At 35.8% G+C, this 27,660-nt stretch overlaps 1 pseudogene; it reads left to right on the forward strand.

The window, feature by feature from the left end:
* The first annotated feature begins 1,754 nt into the window (after window positions 1–1,754).
* The window catches only part of LOC112627073, a 103,198-nt pseudogene continuing 77,292 nt past the window's right edge, over window positions 1,755–27,660 (forward strand).

Below are 27,660 nucleotides of genomic sequence, written 5' to 3' on the forward strand. Positions count from 1 at the left end.
AGGTTAGAACTCTTAAAAATTTATCTTGATTGGCTTTAAGGTACTGTCAACTCTTCTTTATGAAACACAAGTTCTTCCATTCATGGGCTCACCACATCGTTTTTGGCACAAACCTCTCTCAAACTTCTCCCTATATCTTTTCAATAGGAACTGATGGAACTAATTCTTCCTTTCACTACTATTTATATTATTTGTAAATAATTTCCCATTTTAATCTCATTACTATAATATATATCCCAACAGGAATAGTACATTCTAAGTTTCCATCTTTATTGACATGTCTGAATTATTCTTGACTAAACTCCTACTGTGATCTTGGAAGACCTTAATTTCATGATCGCAAGAAAACAAAGAATTCTATCATCCTGACTATATTCATTAATTTCTTGTTCTCCATTCCTCTCTCTCTCTCTCTCTCTCTGCCTCTCTCACTCTCTGTATAAGTTTTAATTAACCTATATATTTTCTCTTAAATTTAACAACTAGCCCTAAGTTCCTTCCCTTTAAAAAAAAAGTTTAAGCAAGAAAAGGAAACAAATAATTTAATATGTCTCAAGTATATTCTCCATTGATATGACAAATTTCATTAAGAGTGGGTGAGATGCAGTTATAATGGCTATTATCAAAAAAGACAAAAATAACAAATGCTGTTGAAGATGCAAAAAGGAACTCATACACTGTTGTTGGGAATGTAAATTAATACAGCCATTATGGAAACCAGTATGGAGTTTTCTCAAAAAACTAAAAATAGAGCTATCATACCATCTAGCAACCCCACTGCTGGGTGTTTACTTAAGGGAAAGGAAATCAGTGTTATCAAAGAGACACCCGTACCTCCATATTTATTGCAGCACTATTCACAACAGCCAAGATATGGAATCAACCTAAAAGTCCATCCATAGATGAATGAATAAAGGAAATGTGGTACATATGAACAATGAAATACTATTCAGCCATAAAAAGAATAAAATCCTGTCATTTGCAGCAATGTAGATGGAACAGGAGGAAATAAACCAGGCACAGAAATACAAATATTGCAGAGTATCATTATTACGTGGGAACTTAAAAAAATGTATATCTTGTGGAGGTAAAGGAAGTTGAATGACAGATACCAGAGACTGGGAAGGTGAGGGTCAGGAGGTGAAGAAACGTTGGTTAATGGACAAACGTATACTTATATGGAAGGAATAAGTTCTAGTGTTTGATAGCAGAGTAAGGTGACTATAGTTAAAAACAATATATTGTGTATTTATAGAATATTTCTAAAATAACTATTAATAACTAATGGAAGATATTTGAAATCTTTCTAACATAAAGAAATGATAACTGTTTGGGGTGATGAATATCCTAAATACCCTGACATGATCATTACACATTGTATCCATGTATCAAAAAACCACATGTACCCCATAAATATGTACAAATACTATGTGTTAATTTTTTCAAGTTAAAAAAGAGTGGAAATGGAAATAAATTTTAAATAAAATAATTAGATACAGATAACGGTGTTCTGTTTCTTGATAGTGGTAAAAATATAGCCTAAATCTTGGGATTAAATTGAGAGTATAATCAAACCTGAAGAATGACTGCCTGTGAGTTATACCTGGAGGCACAATGGTAGAAACACAGAATTTCAATATGAAAAAGAGAGTGGTGGTTGGAGACATGGTTCTTGTTTCTGCAGAGGTGAGTAGATTTGTGGTTGGGAAAACATCACTTAAGGGTGTGACAGCGAAGCTGATGAAGCATAGGAAATGAAGAAAAGCAGCATGTACTACGAGTCTGCTGAAGGAGAAATACGGGGGTCTGTATTTCTGCAAAGTGAAGGTTAGTTTTCCAACACTGATCATAACACAGCTATAGCTACTTTTTGGAGTAACTCAATTGCAGGCATGCTTATCAATGAAATCTATTATTTAGAGAACAACATGGAGAAGTTAAATGGCCATATTTGTATTCTTATGGGGTGGGAAGTTGTGTTATTTTATCTGGCCTGTTTATAGTGAATAGTTAAAAACAATTATGTCACAGGGATTGGAAAATTTCCTAGCAAAGAAAGGACTCGGGATGAGCAAATTTCTTTCACTCTATTAAGTTTTCTTTCTGTTTTCATTTTCTTTCTTTTCTTTTTTTTTTTTTAAGAGACACTGTGCCAGTCGTGAGTAATACACAATCGAAAGCAAATACAGAATGAGCTAAATTCAAAGTATGGATGTCTCATACATGATAAAATAAGGTAATCACTATAAAATAGTCAATCATTTCTTCCACTTTGCCATCTTGACAGACTCCTTTGGATATATGCAAATTAGTGATTCCTTCTGGTTTATTGCCATCAGCACTGAGTGTTTACTTTTTGGCAGGTAGGTGTAAATAAAGCTAAGTTACTTTACAGTAAAGCAGCAAAGTAAGGTTATAAACCAGAAGTTTAATTCTCCTTTTCCAGATGCCACCCTAGACATAGAAGTTACACAAAGAAACATACCTTTTAGAGTCTGCCAAAGGGATCAGCTGAGGAGAAATTACCAAACTACGTGTGTAATTAACTATTCTAAAATACTCTTTCTGACCAGGGTATGGGAAAGGTAGTAGGAGAGTGTGGGGGGAGGTGAGGGATTTGATGGCACAACAGGGTGACTATAGTCAATAGTAATTTAATTGCACATTTTAAAATAACTAAGAGTATAATTGGATTGTTTGCAACACAAAGGATAACGGCTTGAGGGGATGGATACCCCGTTTTCCATGAGGTAATTATTACACATCATATGCCTGTATCAAAACATCTCATGTGCCCCATAAATGTTTACAACTACTATGTACCCACAAAAACTAAACTTAAAAAATTAAAAATTAAATAAAATAGTCTTTCTGAATGTCAAAGAAAAGTTGAGTGCATTATAATTTTATCTGAATTTTTCTCTCTTGTTTTTAGGGGGCAAAGGGGAGGTAAAGGTAAGTCTGATAATGTGGCCTGCATATAAGGTGTTTTTCCTTAGCCTGAGGTAGGATCAATTGTGAAGTTTAATTTCTCTTATATTACTCTTCTCATTTTCTTGACCTACTATTCTTGCTCCATAATCTTCTAACATAAAGCCTATCTGCCTAAATATATAATTTTCAAACTAAATAGAAAATATGAGGGAAAATCTTTTTAAAATTCTCTTAAGTTTACATGTCTAAATTAATCCACAAAAGAATTAAGTATTCAAATTTTATTCATTTCTGAAGGTATACACCTTTTCTCTGCTTTAATCAGGTAATCTACCATTTATGAATTAATGATTCATTAATTGCTTATTGGATTAATGATTTGAAATGTGATTTATAATATATTAGAAATTGAAAATAATACTGAAATGTGGAAATCATCTCTGTTAGTACTCTTAAAAATATACCCGTAGTTACTGCACTGCCAAGGAATATAAAAAAACAGGTTTGCAGCCAGGCGCAGTGGCTCACGCCTGTAATCCCAGCACTTCCAAGGCCGAGGACGGCGGATCATGAGGTCAGGAGTTCGAGACCAGCCCATTTGAGACCAGCCTGGCCAACATGGTGAAACTCCATCTCTACTAAAAATAAAAAAATTAGCCAGGCATGGTGGCACACACCTGTAATCCCAGCTACTCGGGTGGCTGAGGCAGGAGAATCGCCTGAACCAGGGAGGTGGATGTTGCAGTAAACTGAGATCACACCACTGCACTCCAGCCTGGGCAACAGAGCAAGACTTCATCTCAGGGAAAAGAAAGAGAGAAAGAGAGAGAGAGAGAGAAATGAGGGAAGGAAGGAAGGAAGGAAGGAAGGAAGGAAGGAAGGAAGGAAGGAAGGAAGGAAGGAAGGAAGGAAGACAGGAAGGAAGGAAGGAAGACGGTTTGCTCTGGGCAATTATTTAGGCATAATAAGCTCTGATTATGGCTATTAGTGAGTACAAAATAGATAATGTACCATGTGAAATATAAAAAACTGTCAGACATGGCACAATAATGCAAAAAAAAGCAAATTCTTACACTTATGCTAAAGGCTCTAGATTTCTCTATTAGTTGTTAGCAGCAACTTCTCAGCTTTATTCTGGGATATTAAGGTCCCAGTCTCAGTGGCCTCTACATGTTCTGTCAACAAATAATCTTGGTGTCTGTTTCTTTGAACTAAGGAACCATCTTAACTAGCTCACTTCTTACGAAAGAACACCAGACTAGCCAGGTGAAAAAAGGTAAATGTATTTTTTATACTCATTTTGGTGTAGTGTAAAAGACCTGAGATTTAGACCCAAATGGATGTGGGTTCCACTCCCAGTATCTGCCACTTACCACCCAATGTGGTACTGAGAAAGTCTACTAACTCTATGAGTCTCAGTTTTCTCATCTATAAAATAAGGTTGGTATAGGATTGCTCTGAGGATTAAATAAGGTAAAGTATGCCTGACACCTGTGTAGTAAATCCTCAAGTAATGATAGCTCTCTCTTCTCCTTCCATTCTAGTTACATTTTCAGCCTTCAGTTAAAAAGGATACTTGGTCTTTAAGGATATGATTTTGTTCTTCTTACTCATCTGAAAGTATTTGACAGATAAGAGGTGCTCGATAAACGTGAGCTCCTTGTCAAACCTCCATGTGCCTAACCAGACTGCAGGCATTCACGGTGGCATAACCCCTCTCATCTATTACCTGATTCCATCCATAGACTTTGGTCTGTGAGGCAGACCAATTCTGACTTCCTCATTCGTCACTCCAGGAGCGGTGAGTCAGGCTGAGATAATTGTGGAGTGCAACAGCCAAATTGGTTTAAACAGCACCCACTTCAGGTTAGATGAACATGAATGTGTACCAGTGAAGATACACGTATTAAGGAAGATGCAATTTTAGAAATTATACCCCCTTGTTTGTTGATTCAATCTCTTGTTTTGACCAAAACTAGAAAGTGATGATTATAGTTGTCGGTACAGGTAGGACTCATTTAAAAATAACTTTTTTTTAATTTTTCAAGGCCAAACTTGAGTGAATTTGTGTGTTATGCGCTCAACAGTAATAAAGCTAAGATTAGCAGAAACAAAAATAAATTTGCATCTCTTATTCAAAAAATCTATGTAACCCTATAAAGTTAAGCATCACCAGCCTCACATACTCTGCTTTATTTGTGTTATTCATCAGTGGATATGTGAATAAGAGTCTATTTTAAGACACACTGTTCGTAATAACATTTTTAACGAGATAATACTTCTGAAAATATTAAACCAATGTATTTTTCATTCATCATAAATCTACTTGCTCATGACTCTTCACCCATTAAGTAATATTCATTACTTCAGGGTTTGTTGAATATTTCCTACAACAAATAAGTCATTATTCAACTTTAAGCTTCAAAATTAAATTATTCCTGCTTCATGCTAGATGACAGTCTTAAGAACCAAGTTTTGCTTGGAGAAATATGTTTTCAAAATTCCAAAATCTTTTTATATTGCAGAAGTAAAATGTGGATGTCAAAGCTTACATTTTTACTCTCAGCGTCGGTACACAGAGAAGGAAGGCTATCAAGGAAGGCTCAGACACACAGAAATAGAAAGGAAACCTGCTATATGGGGAGGACTTTCAGAACTCTGGGGAAGATCAAATTAGGGTAGCACTACTTGGGTCCCTGATATGGAGTTAGGTGTTCTCACTACCCTGGAGCAAAGACGGAAGAAATGGCACGCAGTAGGAGAATATACTTCTTCCCATTTAGAACTACAGCTGAAGAATGTCTCAGAGCCATTGGGCTGACCAAAGGAGAGCAGCCACAATAATGCGGCATGTTAAGGCAGGGGTGGTACTCACATCCCTGCCTCCATGTGGCACCCACACCCTTGCCTCCAAGCGGCACAGCAGAGATTCAGACCTAAAGAGTTATCGGGAGTTGGGAGTTGGGGACATTTACCAGGTAGCTAAGAAATAAGAAGCAAACTTTTTTTCAGAGGGTTGAGGGGAGAAGAAATGGAGTGGAAAGCAGTTAGAAAGCAGATGGAAAAACACTGAGTCTCACAGGTGAGCCATTCAAGCAGACACCAACCTGCCACAGTCCAATCCAAAGTCAGTGAGAACCGACATGAGGTCCAGACACTTCTCTTGCCATCACAATATTACCTGAACTTTGCCTTGTATCAAAAGGCACTCAAGGAGAAGGGAAGAAATAGAATGAAGGGAAGGACTAGGCACCTCCCCACTCCCCACTAAACTATTTTACACTGAAGAAGACTGAGTAATCTTAAATGGGCTATTTTGTGTTGAGTGCTGTTTGGTGTTTGCTACTGAGTGGAAATGGGAGTTGTTGATAAGTCATATAAATTAATTTATGCACATCTGAGTTACACCCTTTGCTAACCTTTAGAGGACCAATCAAGAGAATCTGGTCTGCCTGAAGCTTATGGCTTAAACTGTGTGAATTAGACATTAGAAACACCATTTGCCCACTCATTTACAAGTTGATGTATACACATTTTCAAAAATAGAACAGAGTCTTCAATTAACTATATAAAAGGCTATCGAGTGTTCCTCTAGATCCGTTATGTATGTGTACATGCATGTGTGTGTGCGTGTGCACGCGCGCGTATGTGTTTGTGTTGCAGCTCTTATGTTTAAGGGCTTCAATAGCAGAGGAGTGAATCAAATTCATCATTTATTTTGTCCAAAAGAGAGTAAAGGCATGAATATGCAGAGCTCCTAATCAGCCTAACATCTGGAGCTGCAAAGTAACAAGCTACATTAGGATTAATTTATATCGTACAATAAAAGAGCTCCAAAAAAAGAACCCTTTGAAGAGATGAATCTGGCAAATCATAACTTATATCTAGCTATTTCGAATCAATGCTATTAATTGAAAATGAAGATTTAATTCAGTAGATCTTGACTATAACGTATTGAGCATTCTCAAAAGTAACCAATCAAAAACAGTGATTTAAATTTAGTTATCCTGGAAATAGACCATAAGATAAGGATTTGAGTGAGTGTAACTGGTTTATTAGGGAGTTGATCCCAATAACCAGCAATAGAGTGGTAAAGAGAGACAGGAAATGGAAGGAAATTAATACAGAGTAAGATAATATGCAGGAGATCCCTGTGGGTGACTGAGTCTCAATTCCACTGGGAACCTCTGAGTGAAAAGATCCCTCTTCAGCCCTTGATCACCAAAAGGATGAGGAAGCCAGTATTTATTCTCCAACTACCATGCTTCATGAGCTGAGGGCCACTGCTGTGAGCATCAACTCCCCAGGAGTTCTGGTGTGTCCCACGCAGGTACCAAGCATACCAAGGAAAGCATTAAAGCACCGCAAAAAACACATGCAGTAGAAAGCCATCAGTCGGCACACGGACAAGACAGCCAACAATGTTAATTTGGCATTTGGGAAACTTAAAAGTAGAAAAGAATGAATCAGGCATTTTTAGAAGCAGCAAAAAATGTCTGTGGTACTGAATGAAAATTAACCCTTGAAGTCACTATCGTTCTGGTAAAGTCTATACAAAATGTAATCTTGTAATTATATGACCTTATCAGTGAAAATGTGTGTAGCTTGTAGATTTGCACTACCATCTTGATTAATTATTGTTTGACATTCCATTCAGCTAAGTAGATCCAATTTTTAAAAATTGACTGCTGGAATCCAAAGTGCACTGTGAAAGCTAAAATTCTTCTCTGCATATGCCTACAAAGATGAGGTTCAAGGTAGCCCAGTTATATTTAAGAAATCAGAAGACAGCAAATGTTAAAACTCACAGGTGCTTGAGATTTATAGTGATAGTTGGGCAACAATGAATTGCATGTCTTTAGAACTAAAGTTCAAATTGTGATTAATGATTTAAAAAACATACCTCTGCCTTTGAATTATTTAAATTAAATATACAACTTTGATTAAGCATCAATTTTATAGGCTTCTTAATTTATCTCCATGGGCAATCTATTTGCAATGAGAAGTTCTTGGGAAAGTCTTGATAGGGAAAAGAGCATGTGTGTGATTCTTTGTTTTTTTGTTTGTTTGTTTCTTTGTTTACCCAAAAGAAAAACTAGTTTTAGCACTTACCTCTGGTTATGACATTATCTCCATTATCTCTGGGGTCAAAATAGGTGTGCTTAAGGTATTTCAAACTTAGAGTAAAAGTAAGTTGTAGAATTTGCAAAAGGAAATATTTTTGATGATGTCAGTGAAAAGAGTAGGAGACAAAATCTGAGAGACATCCAAGGAACATGCCCTCATGCTCTTCCCAGTAGACTGACCCAGATACTTAGGAGACACTGGCAACCAATACAGAGAGACTAAGCATTATTAAGCCCTTAGGAAATAGACGAGTTCTAGCCACTCTCCTAAAATTACATGCATGATTTCTTGCATGGAAAAATAGCACTTACTAGAAGAGGAAAATTTAGATAAAAGTCTGCATCAAGTTCCTTACTCATATATGTGGCATTAATGTCCCCTTATGAAAATCAGTTCAAAAACTTAGATTAATAAATATCTGAAAACATTACATACATCTTTAAATACAGATACTTTTTAAATGTTTGAGTATGTTTTATAAACCTGCATTGTTTAGAAAAATAATTTTATAAAATAAACGAGTAAGTACATTTCTAAAACTGCCTTGAATATTGCTGCACCTCTTCAATACAGGGAATTTAGCAGCATATAAAACAATGCATAAGCCCTAAGGAAATTAGTATGCAGATCTTTGGAAAGAGGCCAGAAAGATTTTCTCATTGAAAGAAGCCTGTAAGGGAACTTTATGGTACAGAAAGCATAACCATGACTGCTGCTACTGTCCTCAAGTAACAAACATATCAAAATGCTATTGGCTATTTAAAATAAAAACATTTAAAATTCATAGGAATTATTTTTACAGTAAAAGAATCAATGCTTAAACTAGTAAGTTATTTAGCCTACTTAAAAAGAAAACTGTTTACTAGCCATGATTAATTATTAAAATCAAATGATGCCAAACTATACATGAAAATCAATACTTATTCAGAAGAAATTTGAGTAAAAACTCCTAGCAACTTCTAAGCTAGTAAAAAGGCCATTTATCAACTTTTAATTCAAAAGTACACCTAAATTGCATGCTACGGTTTACTAACTAATTGTCAAGTGACAACAGCCCATTTATTCTAATTTTTAGTTTTTTGGTAAAAAATTTCTATACCATTAGACTAAACCATTATGCTCATGCCTGTAATCCCAGCTCTCAGGGAGGCAGAGGCGGGAGGATAGCTTGAGCCCAGGAGTTCGAGACCTGCCTGGGTAATATAGCGAGACCCCGTTCTCCACTGTTTCTCCAGGAAAAAAAAAAAAAAGAAAGAAAGAAGAGGAAGGAGAAAGAGGAGAAGGAAGAAGAGGAGGGAAGGGAATGGAGTAGGGGAGGAAGAATGTGGTTAGCACAGTATTTTACAGTGGTAAAAATCCAAAAGTGTTACCTTTACATAAGCAAGTCTTGTTCACATTTATATGATAATAAATTGTAACATATGGAAAAACATAAGATGCAATATTGAATTCCATTTTTTGTGGAATACAGCTGCTGTTATCTTTTTTCAACTTTGAGTAGGTAAGGGAAATCCACTAGTCTTCAAGGTTCTAACCTCTGGGATGCCTTGGGTAAAACTATTATATCTAGAATTACCACAGCAAACTTATGTTAACTAGAACTCCACACAAATGCTTAATTATTTCCTCTTAGTGCAATGTTTTTGTCTCTGACTGAAATTTTTGTATTTATACTTATTTGCAAAATTTCCACCTTTAAAAATGACCAGTTAATAATCCTTCTCAGTTTTGTGGATTATTTGATATCCTTCAGATCTGTAACAATGATTTGGAAGATACTATGAATGTTCTCCATAAAAATCAGTCTCAACATAAGAAATGTACTGAGAAGATATATATTCATTCATTGCTGATGTATATTTGTCTAAATCAAGCTTTTATAATGAAGTGTTAAATGTGAAAAGAAGTGTCCCTGTCTGCAATCATCTTTAATTATATTATGAAGACATATAATGAACAAGTAAACAAAACAAGAACACAATTATACATGATATGACAATATTATGAGGGATGATGTGATAGATACTACAAAGTTGTATCTGAGCTAAAACTTGAACATTAAAAAGAAAGCTACCGAAGAACAAAGAAGGAAAGAACAGAAAAAAAATGCAAAAAATTCAAAATTAACAAAAAAGCAAATGAAAATCATGACCAATTATATTACCATGAACTTAAATAAATTAATGAAACAAGAAGTCTGACAAATCATTTTAAATACAAAAGGAAATAAAACAGGAACTGACAGAGCTGAAGAAAGGAGTGGAGGAGTAAGATGAATTGAAGGTTTCATTGGAATGAGTAACTTTGAAAATACAGTGAGATTCATGAAGAATTTATGGAGAAAAGTTAACAAAATAAAATTCAAATTAAGAGTTCACAGTTATTAGAGGGAGTGTGATAGATATGGAAGAGTCAATAGAGTATAACTGGAATATCCCAAGAGAGTAACTGAATTAATAGAATCCAAAAACTTAAAAATCAAAGATATAAATCAATGAAACTTCCAAGAAATAACATAATAATTGGCTCTACAGGTTAAAAGTTTTATTTTATCCCAGAAAAATCAACACAAAACAATCAATGTATATGAGCAAAATTATTGGACTTCAAAAATGAAGAAAGCACTTTTTGGATATTCAGTAAACAAATCACAAAACCAAATTATTCAGAGCAAAAAAAAATCAAGCAGTAGTTTTAGACTGATTTACGGTAACATTCAAAACTAGATGACATGGTATCTATCTAGAGGAAAAGAAGTTATTACACAAAAGATACTTGCACACGCATGTTCGTAGCAGCACAATTTACAATTGCAAAACCATGGAACCAACCCAAATGCCCATCAGTCAATGAGTGGATAAAGAAACTGTGGTGTGTGTGTGTGTGTGTGTGTGTGTGTGTGTATGTATGTGTGTGTATGATGTAATATTACTCAGCCATAAAATGGCATTCAGTGACCTGGATGAGATTGGAGACTATTATTCTAAGTGAAGTAACTTAGGAATGGAAAACCAAACATCATATGTTCTCATCATAAGTGGGAGCTAAGCTATGAGGATGCAAAGGCATAAGAATGGCACAATGGGCTTTGGAAATTCAGGAGGAAAGGGTGGGAAGAGAGTGAGGGATAAAAGACTACAAATAATGTGCAGTGTATACTGCTCAGGTGGTGGGTGCACCAAAATCTCAAAATCACCACTAAAGAACTTAATCATGTAACCAAATACTACCTGTTCCGCCAATAACCTATGGAAATTTTTTTAAAAAATTAAACAAACAAACAAAAAAACTAGATGACATGGAGAAACATCTCCAAGTCCCTAAAGAAAAAAAAGCAGGGGCCAAGAATTTTATATGAAGCCAAACTGTCTTTTATGTATAAGTGCAACATTCAAGAATTCAAGAAATATAATTCTATGAAACTTTCCTGAAACTATTAGCAGGTTATCCTCCCCTATGAAGAGTACTAGATGAAGACTGCCATGTTTTGTCTTTATGGCTTCTCAATTTTGTTGTTCTGCTCTAACCACCTTTTATTATTTTATTATCTTATTACCACTCAATTGCAAAGAGTGAAGTCACTCTTACTGCTTTCTGACTGAGAATCCTTTCATGTCTCTATTAACTAAAATATAAATATAGAAACTGTGGCAAAATACATTTATTTAACTGTACGACTATAAATAAAACAATTGTGGAGATTGTTATAGAACAAAACAACTTTTTACCATTATTATTATTTACAAATACTGTAACAAATGTTTGAAAAAGAGAAGGAAGAGAAGATTGACACATGGCAAATGAGTTAACACCTTTTATAGAAATGCCAACTGATTTTATGCTGATCAATCAAGTAACTAAGTGTACCAGTAAAGACAGACTAACTAGGTTAAGTTGCAAAATCAATCTCCAAATCTCAGTGGCTTAACACAACAGTTTTGTTTCACACTCAAGTTAAATGCCCATCATGGGCGAGCTGTGGCTTTTCTCCACATTATCTTCACTCAAACACAGACTGACAGAGAACCACAATCTGAAACACAACAGACTTAGTGGCAGAGGAAAAGGACCTCATATCAGTATTGTCACTTCTCTTCACAACTCAATGGCTAGAATTCAACACAGGGTCTCACTGAAACACAAGGCTATCAGGAAAGGATGTCTTATTGTGTCTCCAGAATGAGAGAACTGAAATATATGGCAAACAGCCACTAGTTGTTATCATATCAAGATATAACTATATTTAAGTAAATTACAAGTAACACCAAAATGACCAAGAAAAAAATAATGAGGTAAAATTGGGAAGGGGGAAGAGAGGAAGAAAATCAGGGAGATGAAGGGAAGGTGAAGTATATTTATAGAGGGGAGTTGGTGAATATTGTTTAATGAAACAGAGAACTGAGTATACCATAGGTGTATGCTGTCCAATCAAGTAGCTGTTAGTCACATGTATTTAAATTTAAATTAATTAAAATGAAATAAGTTTTAATTCAGTTCCTCGGTCACATTAGCCACATTCTAAGTGCTCAATAGCAACATGTGGTCAGTGGCTATTGCATTGAATAGCACAGGTATAAAGCATTTTGATCACCTTAGAAAGTTCTTTTCAGCAGTTCTTTTATAGCACTGTTATCAATACTTGCATTCAATACTTGCTATCAATACTTGTTACAAATTTTTTTAAATAAAAGGAAATAATTATTACACTTTGAAATAATAAAAATGAAAATAAAAATACACAAGAGCTACCAAAACACAACCAGATAGTAAAACATAAAAATTTGTATCAGAAATTACAATGTAAAATATAATAAAGCTAAGAATCAACATATATATCATACAAATATATTTGACTATAAAATTCAGCATATTCAGAAAAGGTTATTCACAGAACCTCAATTATCTGTAAACATGAGAAATAAAAATTGCCTGTATTTTTTCATGCTTATCATGAGCCAGGCAACTAACAAAAGCATGTAGCATATATTATTTCATGCAGTTATCATTACAAGCCAATGAGGTAGGTAGTATTAAATAATATGTTATGTACATAATAAAACCAAGACACTATATTATTAAATAATTTACAAAGATTACAAAGCTTAAAAGTAGCAGAGACTATCTGTGAAGCCAGCCAGTCTGATTCCAGACCTTGTCCTCTTGACCCATTACCAAAATTAGTCATGAACTTGAATATAAAGCAACAAATTTTATGATCAAAATAGTTCAGAGTATGTTCCCTGAACCCAGTAGAATTAAGCAAGAAATCAGAAAAGACAACTAGGAAATTCCTAACTGACTGAAAATTTTAAAATACACTGTAAATAATGCATTGGTCAAAGAATAACTTGAAGCCAAAATTTTAAAATACTTAAACTGAATTATTAAAAAGAGACCACAAATCAAAACTTGTGTGATTCTTTGACGTAAGGAGTTCAAGACCAGCCTGGCCAACATGACAAAAGCCCAACTCTATTAAAAATATAAAAATGGCTGGGTGTGGTGGCTCATGCCTATAATCCCAGCACTTCGGGAGGCTGAGGTGGGCGGAATACCTGAGGTCAAGAGTTTGAGACCAGCCTAGCCAACATGGAGACACCCTGTCTCTACTAAAAATACAAAAATTAGCCTAGCATGGTGGCAGGTGCCTGTAACCTCAGCTACTTGGGAGGATGAGGCAGGAAACTCACTTGAACCTGGGACGCAGAGGTTGCAGTGAGATGAGATCACACCACTGCACTCCAGCCTCAGTGACAAGAGCAAGACTCCGTTTAAACAAACAAACAAAAACAATTAGCTAGGCATGGTGGCATGCGCCTGTTGTCCCAGCTACTCAGGAGGCTGAGGCAGGAGAATCACTTGAACTCACAAAGCAGAGGCTGAAGTGAGCCAAGATCGTGCCACTGCACTCTAGATGGGCAACAGAGTGAGACTATGTCTCAAAAAAAGAAAAATACAAACAAACAAAAACTTGTGTGATTCACCTAAAGCAGTGTTTAGGGGGAAATGGGAAGCCTTAAATGCATATTTTAGAAATGAAGAAAGATGAAAAATCGATTATCTAAGCTTCCACTTCAATAAGTTTAAAAAATAACAGTATATCAAACCTTAAAAATGGAAAGGAAAGAATAGCAAAGGAGAGCTGAAATCAACAAAAGAGAAAGTCAAACTTACAGTAGAGAAAAACCAACAAAACCAGAAGCTTGTTTTTAAAAAACAATTTTACAATAATAATGGGAGACTTCAACACCCCACCGTCAACATTAGACAGATCAACGAGACAGAAAGTTAACAAGGATATCCAGGAATTGAACTCATCTCTGCAGCAAGCAGGCTTAATAGACATCTAGAGAACTCTCCACCCCAAATCAACAGAATATACATTCTACTCAGCACCACATCACACATATTCCAAAATTGACCACATAATTGGAAGTAAAGCACTCCTCAGCAAATGTACAAGAACAGAAATTATAACAAACTGTCTCTTGGATCACACTGCAATCAAACTAGAACTCAGGAATAAGAAACTCAATCAAAACCGCTCAACTACATGGAAACTGAATAACCTGCTCCTGAATGACTACTGGGTACATAACGAAATGAAGGTAGAAATAAAGATGTTCATTGAAACCAATGAGAACAAAGATACAACATACCAGAATCTCTGGGATACATTTAAAGCAGTGTGTAGAGGGAAATTTATAGCACTAAATGCCCACAAGAGAAAGCTGGAAAGATCCAAAATTGACACTCTAACATCACAATTAAAAGAACTAGAGAAGTAATAGCAAACAAATTCAAAAGCTAGCAGAAGGCAAGAAATCACTAAGATCAGAGCAGAACTGAAGGAGATAGAGACACAAAAAACCCTCCAAAAAATCAATGAATCCAGGAGTTGGTTTTTTGAAAAGATTAACAAAATTGATAGACCGCTAGCAAGACTAACAAAGAAGAAAAGAGAGAAGAATCAAATAGAAGCAATAAAAAATGATAAAGGGGATATCACCACCGACCCCACAGAAATACAAACTACCATCAGAGAATACTATAAACACCTCTACGCAAATAAACTAGAAAATCTAGAAGAAATGGATAATTTCCTGGACACTTACACTCTCCCAAGACTAAACTAGGAAGAAGTTGAATCCCTGAATAGGCGAATAGCAGACTCTGAAATTGAGGCAATAATTAATAGCCTACCAACCAAAAAAAGACCAGGACCAGATGGATTCACAGCTGAATTCTACCAGAGGTACAAGGAGGAGCTGGTACCATTCCTTCTGAAACTATTCCAATCAATAGAAAAAGAGGGAATCCTCCCTAACTCATTTTATGAGGCCAACATCATCCTGATACCAAAGCCTGGCAGAGATACAACAAAAAAAGAGAATTTTAGACCAATATCCCTGATGAACATCGATGCAAAAATCCTCAATAAAATACTGGCAAACCGGATTCAGCAACACATCAAAAAGCTTATCCACCATGATCAAGTGGGCTTCATCCCTGGGATGCAAGGCTGGTTCAACATTCGCAAATCAATAAACATAATCCAGCATATAAACAGAACCAAAGACAAGAACCACATGATTATTTCAATAGATGCAGAAAAGGCTTTTGACAAAATTCAACAGCCCTTCATGCTAAAAACGCTCAATAAATTCGGTATTGATGGAACGTACCTCAAAATAATAAGAGCTATTTATGACAAACCCACAGCCAATATCATACTGAATGGGCAAAAACTGGAAAAATTCCCTTTGAAAACTGGCACAAGACAGGGATGCCCTCTCTCACCACTCCTATTCAACATAGTGTTGGAAGTTAAGTTCTGGCCAGGGCAATCAGGCAGGAGAAAGAAATAAAAGGGATTCAATTAGGAAAAGAGGAAGTCAAATTGTCCGTGTTTGCAGATGTCATGATTGTATATTTAGAAAACCCCATCATTTCAGCCCAAAATCTCCTTAAGCTGATAAGCAACTTCAGCAAAGTCTCAGCATACAAGATCAATGGGCAAAAATCACAAGCATTCTTATACACCAATGACAGACAAACACAGAGCCAAATCATGAGTGAACTCCCATTCACAATTGTTATCAAGAAAATAAAATACCTAGGAATATAACTTACAAGGGATGTGAAGGACCTCTTCAAGGAGAACTACAAACCACTGATCAAGGAAATAAGAGAGGACACAAACAAATGGAAAAACATTCCATGCTCATGGATAGGAAGAATCAATGTTGTGAAAATGGCCATACTGCCCAAAGTAATTTATATACTCAATGCTATCACCACCAAGCTACCATTGACTTTCTTCACAGAATTAGAAAAAAACTACTTTCAATTTCATATGGAACCAAACAAGAGCCCGTATAGCCAACAGAATCCTAAGCAAAAAGAACAAAGCTGGAGGCATCACACTACCTGATTTCAAACTGTACCACACGTCTGCAGTAACTAAAACTAGCTGGGGAAATGCCAGTTGCTTATAAAACCAGAAGGTCTGTGAGAATTCTCACTATTATGAGAACAGCATGGGGGAAACCATCCCCATGATTCAATTACCTTCCCCAGGTCCCTCCCATGACACATGGGGATTATGGGGATTACAATTAAAGATGAGATTTGGGTACGGACACAGCCAAATGATATCAATTCCCTATTTAATAAATGGTGCTGGGACAGTTGGCTAGCCATAACATAAACAAACAGAAAATCATGGAATATTATAACACTGTAACTGTCATATGTAAACTACTCTTCTCCTAAGTAGAAAGACTAGATGATGAACCAATCAAAAAGAATAACTACAATTTTTCAAGACATAGACAGTACAATAAAATATAAATAGAAACAATAAAAAAGTTAAAATGTGGGAAGATGAACTTAAGACAGTGTTTCTATTACTTTTCTTTTTGCCTGTTTGTTTGTTTGTTTGTTTATGCAAACAGTGTTAAGTAATTATTAGGTTAAAATAATGAGTTATAAAATAGTTTTTGCATGACTCGTGGTCATCTCAAACCAAAATACATATCATGGACACACAAAAATAGAATGAAACTAAACCATGTCACTAGAGAAAATTACCTTCAATAAACAAAGACAGGAAAGAAAAAAAGAAGGAAGAGAAGACCACAAAACAACCTGAAAATAAATAACAAAATGCAAAAGTAAGTTCTTATTAATAGCAATGTTGAATGTAAATGGACTAAACTCTTCAATCAAAAGACATAGACTGGCTGAATGAGTGAAAAAACAAGACCCATGACCTACAAGAAATACACTTCACCCATAAAGACACACATGGACCGAAAATAAAGAAATGAAACAAGATATTCTATGCCAATGGAAACTAAAACACAGCAGGAATAATTATATGAGAAAAAATAGATTTCAAAACAAAAACTATAAGAAAAGACAAAGAAGGACACTATATAATGATTAAGAGGTCAATTCAGCAAGAAGACATAAGAATTTTAAATATATATGCACCCAACACTGGAGCACACAGATATACAAAGTAAATATCACTAGAAAGATAGATAGGCCCCAGTGCAATCATAGCTGAAGAAAGGCCCCAATGCAATCATAGCTGAAGACTTCAACACCCACTTGCAGCACTGGACAGATCTTCCGGACAGAAAATCAACAAAGAAAACATTAGACTTAATCTGCACCATAGACCAAGTGGATCTAATAAATATTTACAGAACATTTCATCCAACAGCTGCAGAATACGTATTCTTTTCCTCAGCACATGAATCATTCTCAAAGATAGACCAAAAACACTGAAATAATATCAAGCATCTTCTCTAAGCAAAATGGAATAAAACTAGAAATTAAAAACAGGAAGAATTTTGGAAACTATACAAATACATAGAAATTAAGCCATATGATCCTAAATGACCAGTGGCTCTATGAAGAAATGAAGAAGGAAATTGAAAAATTTCTCGAAACAAATGATAATGAAACACAACATATCAAAACCTATAGGATACAATAAAAGCAATACTAAGTGGGACGTTTATAGCAATAAGTGCTTACATCAAAAAGGAGAAAAAACTTCAAATAAACAATCTAATAATGTATTTTTTTTTTTTTTTTTTTTGAGACGGAGTCTCGCTCTGCCGCCCAGGCTGGAGTACAGTGGCCGGATCTCAGCTCACTGCAAGCTCCACCTCCTGGGTTTATGCCATTCTCCTGCCTCAGCCTCCCGAGTAGCTGGGACTACAGGCGCCCGCCACCTCGCCCGGCTAGTTTTTTGTATTTTTAGTAGAGACGGGGTTTCACCGTGTTAGCCAGGATGGTCTCGATCTCCTGACCTCGTGATCTGCCCATCTCGGCCTCCCAAAGTGCTGGGATTACAGGCTTGAGCCACCGTGCCCGGCCAATAATGCATTTTAAAGAACCAGAAAAGCAAGAGCAAACCAAACACAAAAACTAGTAGAAGAAAAGAAATAATAAAGATTGTAGCAGAAATAAATGAAATTGAAATGAAGAAAACAATACAAAATATTAATAAAACAAAAAGTTAGTTTTTTGAAAAGTTAAACAAAATTGACCAACCATTAGCCAGACTAACACAAAAAAAGAGTGAAGATACAAATAAATAAAATCAGAAATGAAAAAAGAGACATTACAACTGATACTACAGAAATTCAAAGGATCATTAGTGGCTAGTATGAGCAACTATATGCCAATAAATTGGAAAATCTAGGAAACAATGGACAAATTCCCAGACATACAATCTATCAAGAGTGAACCAGGAAGAAATCCAAAATCTGAACAGAATAATAACAAGTAACAAGATCAAAGCTGTAATAAAAGTCTTCCAGTGGGCCGGTAATGGTGGCTCATGCCTGTAATCCCAGCACTTTGGGAGGCTGAGGTGAGTGCGTAACTTAAGGTCAGGAGTTCGAGACCAGCCTGGCCAACATGGCGAAACCCTATCTTTACTAAAAATACAAAAGTAGCCAGCCGTGGTGGCATGCGCCTGTTGTCCCAGCTACTCCAGAGGCTGAGGCGGGAGAATTGCTTGAACCCAGGATGCGGAGGTTGCAGTGAGCTGAGATCACATCACTGCACTCCAGGCCAGGTGATGGAGTAAGACTCTGTCTCAAAAAAAGAAAAAAAAAAAGTCTCCCAGTGGCCAGGCGCAGTGGGTCATGTCTGTAATGCCAACACTTTGGGAGGTGGGCACCCGTAATCCCAGCTATTGGGGAGGCTGAGGCACGAGAATCTCTTGAACCCGGGAGGCAGAGGTTGCAGTGAGCTGAGATCACACCACTGCACTCCAGCCTGGGTGACAGAGTGAGACCCTGACTCAAAAAAAAAAAAAAAAATGTCTCCCAAAAGTCTCCCAGTCAAGAAAATCCCTGCACCTCATGGTTTCACTACTGAACTCTACCAAAACTTTAAAGAAGAATTAATACCAATCCTACTCAAAATATTCTGAAATATTCAGGAGGAGAGAATATATCCAAGCTCATTCTATGAGGCCAGCATTACTCCAATATCAAAATCAGACAAAGACACACTAAAAAAAATCAAAATAAACTACAGGCCAACATCTCTGATGAATACTGATGCAAAAATCCTCAGCAAAATACTAGCAGACTGAACTCAACAATACATTAGAAAGATCATTCATCACGATCAAGTGGGATTTATTCCTGGGATGCAAGAATGATTCACCATATGCAGATCAATCAATGTGACACATCATATCAACAGAATGAAGGATAAAAACCATATGATTATTTCAAATGATGGTGAAAATACAGTTGATAAAATTTAACATCCCTTTATGATAAAAAAAGTGGGTATAGAAGGAACATACCTTAACATAAAAAAAGCCATATATGACACACCCACAGCTAGTATCATATTGAGTGGACAAAACTAAAAGCCTTTTCTCTAAGATCTGGAACATGGCAAGGATGCCCACTATCACCACTGTTACTCAACATAGTACTAGAAGTCCTAGCTAAAGCCATCAGACAAAAGAAAGGAATAAAGGGCATCCAAATTGGAAAAGAAGAAGTAAAATTATTCTTGTTTGCAGATGATATATTATACATAGAGAAGCCTAAATACTCCATCAAAAAACAATGAGAACTGATAAACCAATTCAGTAAAGTTGCAGAATACAAAATCAACATATAAAAATCAGTAGCATTTTTATGTGCCAACAGTGAACAATATGAAAAAGAAATTTTAGAAAGTAATCCCATTTGTAATAGTCACAAATAAAATTAAATAGCTAGGAATTAATTTAACCAAAGAAATAAAAGATCTCTATAATGAAAACTATAAACCACTGTTGAAACAAACAGAAGAGGGAAAGAAAAATATTCCATATTCATGGATTAGAGGAATAAATATTGCTTAAATGTCTATACTACCCAAAGCAATCAATCTACAGATTCAATTCACCCTCTATCAAAATACCAATTACATTCTTCACAGAAATAGAAAAAACAATCCTGGCCGGGTGCGGTGGCTCAAGCCTGTAATCCCAGCACTTTGGGAGGCCGAGACGGGCGGATCACGAGGTCAGGAGATCGAGACCATCCTGGCTAACCCGGTGAAACCCCGTCTCTACTAAAAAATACAAAAAACTAGCCGGGCGAGATGGCGGGCGCCTGTAGTCCCAGCTACTCAGGAGGCTGAGGCAGGAGAATGGCGGGAACCCGGGAGGCGGAGCTTGCAGTGAGCTGAGATCCGGCCACTGCACTCCAGCCTGGGCGACAGAGCGAGACTCCGTCTCAAAAAAAAAAAAAAAGAAAAGAAAAAACAATCCTAAAATTTATATGGAACTGCAAAAGACCCAGAATAGCCTGAGATATCACAAGCAAAAAGAACAAAACTGGAGAAATCACATTACCTGACTTCAAATTATTCTACAGAACCATAGAAACCAAAACAGCACAGTACTGGCATAAAATCAGACACACAGACCAATGGAACAGAATAGAGGACCCACAAATAAATCCACACACCTATAGTGAACTCGTTTTTAACAAAGAGGCAAAGAATATACAGTAGGGAAAAGGCATTCTCTTCAATAAATGATGATGGGGAAACTGAATATCCTTAGGCAGGAGAATGAAACTAGACCCCTATCTCTCATCATATAAAAATCAAATAAAAATAGATTAAAGACTTAAATCTAAGACCTCAAACTATGAAATGACTACAAGAAAACATTAGGAAAACTCACCAGGACATTGTTGTAGACAAATATTTCTTGAGTAATACCCTACAAGCACAGGCAACCAAGCCAAAAACGGACAAATGAGAGCACAACGAGTGCAAAAGCTTCTGCACAGTGAGGGAAATAATCAACAAAGTGAACAAACAACGCACAAATAGGAGAAAATATTTGCAAACTACTCATCTGACAAGGGATTAAAAACCAGACTGTATAAGAAACTCAAACAACTCTACAGGAAAAAATCTAATAACCCAATCAGAAAACGGGCAAAAGATTTGAATAGGCATTTCTCAAAAGAAGACATACTAATAGGAAACAGGCATATGAAAAGGCACTCAACATCATTGATTATCAGAGAAATGCAAACCAAAACTACAATGAGATATCGTCTCATGCTGGTTAAAATGGCTTATATCCAAGAGACATAAGCCAACATCTTGGCTGTGGATGAAAGGGAATCCTCACACACTGTTTTTGGAAATGTAAATTAGTACAATCACTATGGAGAACAGTTTGAAGGTTCCTCAGAAAAACTAAAAATTGAGCTACTATATGATCCAGTAATCCCACTGCTGGGTATATACTGAAAAGAAAGGAAATCAGTATATCAAAGTGGTATCTGCACTCCCATGTTTGTTGCAGCACTGTTCACAATAGTCAAGATTTGGAAGCAACCTAGGTGTTCACCAAGAAAAGGTGGTGCTTATACACAATGGAGTACTATTCAGTCATAAAAGAATGAGATCCAGCCATTAGCAACAACATGGATGGCAGTGGAGATCACTACGTTAAGTGAAATAAGCCAGGCACAGAAAGATAAACATCATATGTTCTCATTTGTTTGTGAGATCTAAAAATCAAAACAATTGAATTCATGGAGATAGAGAGTAGAAGGATGGCTACCAGAGGCCCAAAAGGATAGTAAGGGGCTGGATGGGTGGAGTGGGTATGGTTAACGGGTACAGAAAAATAGTTCAAAAATAAGACCTACTATTTAATAGCACAACCATGACTATAGTCAACAAAAATTTTACATATTTAATAACTAAAAGATTATAACTGAATTGTTTGTAACATAAAGGATAAATGCTTGAGGGGATAGATACTCCATTCTCCATGATATGATTATTTCACATTGCATACCTCTATCAAAACATCTCATGTACCCCATAAATACACACATGTACTATGTACCCACAAAAATTAAAAATTAAAAAAATTTCAAAGAATCGTTGAAGAAAACCTGGGAAACACCATTCTGAACATCAGTCTTGGGAAAGAATTTATGACTAAGTCTTCAAAAGTAATTGCAGCGAAAATGAAAGTTTACAAGTGAGTCTTAATTAAACTAAGGGGCTTCTTCACAGCAAAAGAAACTATCGACAGCATAAATGGACAACCTTCAGAATGGGAGAAAACATTAACAAACTATACATCCAACAAAGGTCTAATATCCAGAATCTATAAGGAACTTAAACAACTCAACAGGCAAAAACCAAATAACCACATTGAAAACTGGGCAAAAGACATGAATAGACACTTCTCAAAAGAAGACATCCAAGCAGCTTTTTAAAAAAAGATTCAGCACCACTAATCATCAGAGACATGCAAATCGAAACCACAATGAGGTACCATCTCACACTAGTCAGAATGGCTATTATTAAAAAGTCAAAAAATAACAGATGTTGGCAAGGATACAGAGAAAAGAGAACACTTACACACCATTGGAGGGGGGTATAAAGCAGTTTAACCCCTACAGAAAACAGTATGGAGATTTCTCAAAGAACAAAATAGAACTGCCATTCAGCCCACCAATCCCACTACTGGGTCTTTATCCAAAGGAAAAGAAATTGTTTTATCAAGAAGACACCTGTGCTCATATGTTTATTGCAGCGCTATTTACAATAGCAAAGTCATGAATCAACTTAAGTCTCCACAAATGGTTGATTGGATAAAGAAAATATCCCATGGAATACCATGTAACCATAAAACAGAATAAAACCATGTCCTTCACAGCAACACAGATGGAGCTGGTGGCCATTATCCTAAATAAAACAACTGAGAAACAGGAAGTATTGAAGCATCTTATAATCATATTTTGAGCAAAAATAAGACATACTCAACTGAGAATATACTGTATGATCCCAAAGTATATAAAGAACACCTTCAAATCAACATGAAAAAGGAAGACAATTCAATAGAAAAAACTGACCAGAAGACTTGCACAGGCAATTCATAAAAGAGGATATACAAATGGTCATCAGAGAAATTCAAATTAAATGCATCAGAAGGGTAAAAATTAAAATGATAGAAAATACCAAATGTTGGCTTTGGTAAGGAGGAACTGGTATTCTCATACATGGACTGATGAGAGTATAAGTTGGTACAACTACTGTTCAGATGTATCTACCAAAGGTAATCTATGTATGTACAGCCTGCACCCTGCAACTTCATTCTGTGGTATACACACTCTAGACATATATATGTATGGTCAACAAAAGATACAAACCAGAATGTGCATAATGGCACTATTTGTAATACCATCAATCTGGAAATGTTCATAATACCAAAATGTCCACCATTAAAAGAACAGATATATTAATTATAGTATTACATATAATGATATATCATACAACAATGAGAACGAATTAGTTATACCTACCCATAATAAAATGAATCTCAAAACATAGCATGAATAAAATAAGTAAGGCACTAAAGAGTACATATCATATAAATCTATTTACAAAGAGGCAAAAGGAGATGAAACTAATCTATGGTATTAAAAGTCAGAATAAAATTATCCTTGATGGCAGGGAAAGAGGATTGGATAGTAACTTAAAGGGGCATAAGGGCACTTCTGGGTTTTGGGCAATGCTTTGATTTTTAATCTAGACGCTAGTTCCATCTGTATAAAATAAAACTTGTGAAGATTTATTAAAATGTACATTCATGAATTTTGCACATTTTCATTATTTTATCCTTCAATAAATAGTTTACATAAAAACACAAGGAGATAATTTAAAACTACAGTATTGGGAAGGAGGAAATTGATTCTAAGGGATTCTTAAGTCTTTTGATTTTAAAAGTTATATTACCAACCAATATTATACTAACTCAAGATTGCATGTTATATTTGCTAAAGTTGAACATCAAATCAATAACATTACATCAAAAGATTACTAAACAAACTTACACTACAACATGACCAGGGTCACCATATCTCCTCTTGTGCCCCAAGTCAATGCAACTTTGAATATTTCTCCCATATTCTTTCCTCCCTAGCAAAAACAACTACATCCTCATACATATATCAATACATCACATTGTACTTCATAATTCAATTTTACTTGTCAATTACATTTAAATCAATCTAGGAAAAAATTTAAACTTTATCCCTCACTTTTGCATGCTGATATCTGAGGATATGTCATGATCTTTGGGAATAAGATAATCATGGGGAAAAGTGCTGTTTCTTTCACTATCAACAGAACTACTAAGTGACTAATGAATGAGTGCGGTAGCATATACAGCATGCACACCCTGGACAAAGGGATGATTCACACCCAGAACAGAACAGGGTGGGACAACATGAAACTTCATCACACTACTCAGAATGATATGCAATGTCAAACTTATGAATTGTTTATTTCTGGGACTTTCCATTTAATATATCTAGATCACAGTGGACCATAGGTAACTGAAACCATGGAAAGCAGAACTCTAGATAAAAGGAGACTAATGTATTTCAGTTAAAATGACAATTCCTAAACCAGCAGAACACAGGACCTTAACTAGCACTCTAAACTTCAAGTAAGATTTTAGAGGAAAAAAATATATGATTACAAGAATGGGTCATCTCTACTATTATACTCATCACCATTGAAAGTTTCTTATAATAGGCTTTTATAATTTTCAGATTTGCAAAAAAAAAAAAGAGGTAAAATTTCTACAAATATAATTACATAAATTTTCCTACCATAGTGTCAGATATTAAGCTAGATATTTAATGTAATTCTCATATATAAGTTAATTCTCCCAAAGGCTGAAAATTAGGAATCATTATAATAGTCTTAAAGATACAGAAACTGAGGTTCAGTGGATTTAAATTAGTTTCTCAAGGTCAAACATCTGGCAATTAGCAGACTGAGGACTTGAACTCAAGGTCTGTTTGCATACGATATCTTCACCTTTTTAAACTATATTATGTAACTCCCTATAGTTCCTCAGAAAAGACATATACATGATTCATGTTAGAAATTAATACATCAGTGACATATTAGTGAAAGGAAGGCTGAAATACAGAGGGTGATGGAAGAAACAATCCTGTGTCCTTCAAATAAGTGCTTAGGCATGCAGAAAGCTGATCCCTATAAGGAGTTAAAATATATAGCTTAGGTAAAGTAAATTAAAAGGGGCTGTATGAATCCACTGCAGTTAGATTTGGAGAAAGATGCATTTATTATTCTGTACACCTTGGCATATGTGATTGATGTCAATTTGAGGCTTTATAGAGTAAAAAGTGCTGACAAACAAGTGAATCACTTTATTAATGTGCTATAAAAGGATAAATGAGGCTTGAGAAACTTTGTTTGCCCTAGACTCAGCACATTGGAAAGGCTGGCAAAGGTAAACCCCTTCTTCGGATGATCCATTGCAACTCCTTCTCAGTTTTTCATATGCAATCTTTCCCTTAGATTTCTTAGAGTTATTAATTCTCTATATGCACAACTTGAAAATACTTGGTCTTACTCTGACCCATCTCAAAATACTTGGCTATCGCATTCATTTATCTAGCCCACAAACCTTCCACTAATCTCTTATCTGAAGTCTGCTCTCCTGAGAGAAGGACTCGTCAGGTGTCTTTCTGAGGACTTCTGATTTCTTCAAATATTTGAGAAATGTGTATCTCTTAGAAGGAACAAATCAATGCTGTCACAATGGGATTTATGAGCCCACCCCACTCTCCAACACCATGCTCCTGTGAGGCTTCTTTGCGGCACTAGAAATTCACTCCTAGATGTCTTAGAGATTTTATTCTTCAAGAGATCTTTTTCAAAACACAAATATCTAAAATTATTATTAAATAAAATCTATCTGGGAAGAGCTAAGAAAAAGAGCAAAACCATAGTAGGAGTTCAGGAAGGAAAAAAGGCTACCTACACATTTTCCTAGACAAACAACAAATGTCGTCCGTAAGCCTCTAAAGTGCTTGTCGGTAAATTTGTCCAAATTTCTCAGGTTCCAGATCAGCCTTTTTTTTTTTTTTTTTTTAAATAAACTTGTTCCTTTAGGCCAGGAGAAATTGTACCCATTAACAGGAACTGTTCCAGAGAGAGGTAAGTATACATTTAAGACACACATGGAAAAATAAACCATAAAAACCCCATCCCACTATGCTATCTAGGACCTCAGGATATTATTGTACAAATTAGAAAAAGGCACCCATTCTGGATGTAGGGCTCACGACTCAGCAAAAAAAGAAACAGCTGAATTTCAGCCCCTACCCCCATCCTTACTAGGAGCAATGTGCACTATGCACAGAAACTGCCCAACCATATGTGAGGTTCTCTAGGACTACTGTCTCAGTTTGCAAAAGATTGTTCACAGGCTCTGATTGTGCTTCTTCAAATTGTCTTAATTAAAAGAAAATTCTAACCTTTCAGGTTAAATTTTAGTACAAATATCTGAAAAGTCAACACTTGTTTGATATTTCCCCAAGATGTATTTTGAAATTCACTGAGGAAATTGTTGTCTTCTGTCACTATATAAGCATTTTTCTTTCATCTGCCCTCTGCTGTGCACTTCGTACCCGTCATACCAATACACACATGCATACACACAGACCTAGACACACCCATGTCCTTCACCAGCCACACCCATACCTATACACACAGACACACACATACACACACAACCAGGCAAACACACACCCATACAACTATACACGTTCACCCAACCATACACAATCATACATACAAACAACCACATGCACCCAAAAACACACCACACATACCCACACCCATACATACCCACACTCAGTCACCCACCCACCCACACATATGCTCATCCACACAACCATAAACATATATACACACACCCTACACACACACAGAAATGCACACTTATATAGCCATACACAAATTCTTTCTCCAATCACTGATGCCTTCTCTTACTAACACTGCACAATCACACACCAAACTCTTCATTGACCATGTTTCCTGATTGAACATGTTTTCTGATTTTTCCAAGACCATCCTCACGTCTGAGATACATCTCACTTTAACACATCTCAAAATATTTGGCTACTTATCACATTCATTTATCTACCCCACAAACCTTCTAGTAACCCATTATCCAAAGTCAGAATGGTATTCCGG

The sequence above is a fragment of the Theropithecus gelada genome, chromosome 6 (genome assembly GCF_003255815.1).
Source record: "Theropithecus gelada isolate Dixy chromosome 6, Tgel_1.0, whole genome shotgun sequence".
Taxonomy (NCBI): domain Eukaryota; kingdom Metazoa; phylum Chordata; class Mammalia; order Primates; family Cercopithecidae; genus Theropithecus; species Theropithecus gelada.